The sequence below is a fragment of the Sinohyriopsis cumingii genome, chromosome 11 (assembly GCF_028554795.1).
Source record: "Sinohyriopsis cumingii isolate HCF-2022 chromosome 11, ASM2855479v2, whole genome shotgun sequence".
Taxonomy (NCBI): domain Eukaryota; kingdom Metazoa; phylum Mollusca; class Bivalvia; order Unionida; family Unionidae; genus Sinohyriopsis; species Sinohyriopsis cumingii.
In genome coordinates, this window is record NC_142971.1 from 112,428,053 (window position 1) to 112,433,206 (window position 5,154).

At 35.2% G+C, this 5,154-nt stretch overlaps 1 non-coding gene across 1 annotated transcript; it reads left to right on the top strand.

Annotated features, from left to right (window-relative positions):
• Positions 1-4,840: 4,840 nt before the first annotated feature.
• On the top strand, positions 4,841-4,913 carry Trnaf-gaa (transfer RNA phenylalanine (anticodon GAA)). Its single transcript has one exon. It is a non-coding gene; the product is annotated as a tRNA-Phe (tRNA).
• The last annotated feature ends 241 nt before the right edge of the window (positions 4,914-5,154 follow it).

Consider the following 5,154-nt stretch of genomic DNA (forward strand, 5'->3'; position numbering starts at 1 on the left):
TCCTAACAAACTTCAGAGACCCAGATCTGCCGGCACATTACGCATCAGCAGATGTGGGTATTTGCAGTTGGACTCATTAGTATGTAGATATGGTTTATTTCATCTTTTAAAATAGAATCAAAACTAGAACTGAAGTAAATTGATTTTTGATGAATATCCTAACAGTTGCCTTTACAATTTTTTTTTATTGAACTTTGCTGATATTCAGAGCTCGCACTTGAAGCAAACTTTGTGTACTGATTTCATATCTGTATGCTCATTTGTGGTGTAATGTTCATGTTTGTTGTTTGGTTGAACATGGTATTGATGACAGTTTATGAATAAACATGCATTAAGTAGTTCTGTATTATTTTTGTATTGCCTGCAATAACAAATGTTGAGACAGCTGTATCACTTTACTGGCAGTGACATTGTCATTTAACATTAAGACAAATAACACGGTAATATAGATGACACATGTATAAACCCTCTGTGTACTTGTATTTTTGTTGTTGTTGTTGTGGGGTTTAATGCCATTTTTCAGTACAAGATAGGCTATACATGGCGGCCAGTATTAATGGTGGAGGAAGAACCCGGGAAAACTCCGGAAAGAACCACCGACCCACGAGAAGCTACTGGCAAGCTTTCTCACATACCCACATAGGCCGGACCCAAAACTCTTGTATTTTTAACTTGAGTAATAGTAATTAGTGTCACAATTAGGCCAGCATTCATGTTTATAAGTATATGGGTGTGTGTGCGTGTGTGTGTGTGTGTGTGTGTGTATATATATATATATATATATATTAGTTTCATAAATACAAGCTTCATACTCTAACAAGAAGCGCAATATCCAAGCCAGCAAACTCGGCATAAACACTGGTTGCACATCTGTGGAAATTCTCAGAGCTGCATGAGGAGTATTGTTATATACAATTTTTCTGTCATACTTAAGCAACAGTTCCAATAGGTCGTACATTAGATTCCTGGGATTCCTGGATTTTTGTTGAGTTATTAATTTCAGTTGATAATTAAACAGAAGGTTAAAACCTGGAAACTACTTAAAAGATGCATCTTAAGTCAGTTTATGATTTAATAGTTAAGTTGATAAATTTTTGTTGTAACACATATGGTAGAAGTTTGTGCTACGATTTTCAATATTAGTGGTCTGTCTGCAACATACAATATTTTCCATTTACAAAATTGCATAAAACTTTTGATATTGCTTTACATCAAGTAATGTCTATCCAGAAGTCTAAATATCATCATTGCACAGATAAATTAGAGGAAAATATTATTAAGTTCCAAGACGAGTTATAAAATAATCTCTATATATTGTCAGTGTTAAACAGTGAAACTAGCATCTTCCATGAGCAGTTCACATTTCTTTAAAGTATATTCGAAAGTGTTGAAACTTATTGTAGAACAACAGTGAAACAGAATCAACAGAACTTTAATTTAAACAAAGCATATCTAACATGATAAAAGCGTAACCATACAGTTGTGCAAGTCCTCACAGTCCCTGCCCCCATCCACAAGCCACTCATAAGAAATGGGAGACAAACAAATGCTTTAGATAAGTCCATCAGGACTGTAGCTCTTCCACCAGTCTTCAAGCAGGTGTAGAGTGGTCTGGCATCCATGACTTTTATGAGAAGCACCCTGTAATGTTTAGGTTTTGTAATGAGAGAGGAAAATACCTGTTTCTGTGGACACGTGTATTCCATAGTATACATAGTGAGACCTACATTAAGCACCCTATATCTCTGGTCTCAAAGTCACTGATTCAGTGGTGAGAAAGACTATATTACCATATAGCATTGCTTCTAGAACACTACACACCTCAAAAATAATAACTAAATATTACAGTATTGCATAGTAACACTTTAAACAAACAATCCGGACATTTTTAACTGACATAGTTGTGACCAACAGAACAAAAAGGTCGGTGGCAACACGGCTGCAAATGAGTGATTTAATGCTCTTTATTTCCAACATATATTATTTCCACTATCTTGAATTTCTCCATTGGTATCGGCAAATCAACGGTGCGAGTCCAGTCTTGTGTGTGGAGACACCTAGGTAAGTGTTGACAGAGGACAAGAGTCCTATAAACATTGCATCTAATATATATTTGTATTTTTTTAATATAAATCCTTCCTTCTTTTCTTTTGGTTTTCTTTAGTTTTCTTTTTTCTGTGTCACCGATTCTCAGTAATAAACTGATCCTTCATTTGAAAAGGGGAGAAGCTTATTTTCTTTTCCAACCAGGAGGTATTGAAACTGTTTGTGAGATCAACATATTTTTAGATAACCAGATTACAGAATGGATAAACTCCATCACTGATGAACAATAATCACAGCAGGAAAAGTGCCTCAGTGCTAAATGCAACCTCAAATATGTCAGCTGAAGAAAAGGTCAATCTCAGCTGGAATAGCTCATTTGAGAGAGCATTGGACTGAAGATCTAAAGGCACACGGTTCAATCCTTTATGCAGTTATCAGGCACTCTTGTGTTTTCTTTATAAAAACTCGCTTTTCTCTTGCCCTCATTTTCAAACTCATTTAAACCATTTTAACAAATGAACATTCTTTACAAGATTAAAAGGAAATAAAATAAATTTCATGTGAAACTCCTGTGAAAGGTACTAACTGTTGTTCAAATCTTCAAAAAATTACATCTTAGATTTAGGATAATGTGCAATAAGATGTTAATCCTTTATATGACAGCACATGCATTCCTAGTTTAGACTAGATTAAAAAGGAAATAAAACAAACTTCGACAAAACTCATTTTCACACTCTTTGTTAGCTCTATTATCATTAGGAGCCTCCTCCCTCCCTCTCTCTCTCTCTCTCTCAAGAAAGTAAGAAATTGTTTTGAACCTTGTGAAGTGAGATGCAGAGTTTCCTGTTTCCCACGCATATGCATGTTGTGAAGTAGTATAAAATAAAATGTAAAATAGAAAAATAAATCTGGCGGAAAGTTTGATACGATTACAATCAAGAATTCCTTAAGAGTTGCAGCGTATGATAATTAAGCTTATCGATTGCAAATATTGTAAAATATTACTGCAATCGCCCATATTTAGTTTAAATTTGATTCTCAAACGTTCGATCGGAAATTCCGTTTAATATTATGTTTGCGTTTTCAACTGGTATAATTGTGAAGGTGCCATGTGAGTGGATTCCATGGCGTGAAAGAATATATATATCTAAACATCTATTCGTGTAATACATATGTAAACATGGAAGAATTTTACTTTGTATGACTATGCTGATAGCATGGACTATCGATTTTCTGATTTGAAACGCCTCTTGTGCAATTGTTCTTAGCTAAAGGACATTTATCCTTGCAACTAGAGACTCACATAAACATGCATAGACATAATACATTGAATGAAGATCTCTCTTTCCTTAATCTGCTTGATTTCCGGCCGAGTCATACCAAAGACGTAAAAAAAATATGGTACTAACCTCTGCTTGGCATGGCGCTCAGCTTAAGATTTTAGTAATAGGACTGGTCGGCTTGGTGTCACGATAATGTGACTGGGTGGGACATAATGATACATGTCTGCGACATGATGCCCCCAGTGCTAGGCATCACTATAAAGAGCCACTGTAGACATCATAGCGATAGGACAAAATAATTGTTAACGATGCGTTTCAAATCTAAATCACACACACACACACACACTGTACATCTATCTCTGTCTCTCATTAATGTGTTTCATTTTCATGCAAGTATTTTGCACAGAAATATGAGCATTCTTTAGTAGAATAATGTTTTCATTTAATGAGCAAATAACAAATTCTTAGGTTTTTATTATACTAAGGAAATTGCTTGTTTTTATTACAAGTTTAGGCTGTGATCATGCCTTGTAAAATAAATTGTTGTTTAGTCTATACTTTTAGGAAATAGATCTTAAGCCAGGTCAGTGTGATGCGGGAATACAGTTGACTCCAAATGTGTTACTTCTTAACGCTTTTAGTTTTGCTGGTGATGTGTCATTGGTAAGTTCTTCTGTCGCAGGTTGAAGGAAGTTAATGCAGATAAATTGACAGGTATAAATATGACATTTACATGATTTCAATCCTATTGCTGCGTATTGTACTGTGATGCTCCTTGGAAAAACGTTAGTGAATGTATGAAAAGAAACATGGTTATTGACTATAATAACTGTCTTCGTCTGCTATCAAACCTTCTGAGACGGAAGAGTGCCTCCATCATGTTTGTAAACTACAACGCATTTAGTGTTGAAGAATGAATGAGAAAGTATGTGTTTTCAATGATGACAAGAATATCGGATAGTAAGAACTGTATTGCGAAATCTTTCCGAAATTACGATATTCGTTTACATTCTCGGATTGTAGATATTTGGAACAAAGTACCCATTGAAATGTCTTACTTCATTTTGTTCTTAACAATGCTTTTCCATTCTGTAGTTGTAGATGTGTCTATCGATTTGCACGTAAGACACCTATGATCTTTATTGTGGAGAATGCATTTATATTGTATATTTTAATTGACATGTATGGACAGCGCAATCGAAAATAAAGAATTCTTGTCTTATTTAAGGAGGTTTATTTTAGTGGTTGACGTGTATGAAGATCGTTAAAGCTAGGGATGAGATTGGTGTGAATTTACTGATTTTCTTGATGCTGCCTAGCAAACTGCTTTTATAGAATTGTGAAGACACAATTAAAACACTACCATTGATGTACAGTGGTCTATAAGTGGACTTTTAGAAGTGACTGACTTATTTGATAAAGTAGATGATCAAACTTGTCAGTGATGTGGATTTGGTGCGCAGTGATAAATGCAATGTCACATAGGTAAGTTGCGACAATTGTCAATGTCAGCCGGAATAGCTCAGTTGGGAGAGCGTTAGACTGAAGATCTAAAGGCCCCCGGTTCAATCCCGGGTTCCGGCACGGAACATATCCGGCGGCTGGCAGGAATTTTTGTATTTTCTTTCTAAAGCCTGTTTTCATTTTAAAACTCGTTTAAACCATTTTAACAAATAAATATTTTTTAAAAGATTAAAAAGGAAATAAAACAAACTTCCGACAAAACTCACTTTCACACTTTTGTTATCTCTATTATCGTTAGTTTCCTCCTCCTCCCTCCCCCCCCCCCTCTCTCTCTCTCTCTCAACAAAGTAAGAAATTGTTT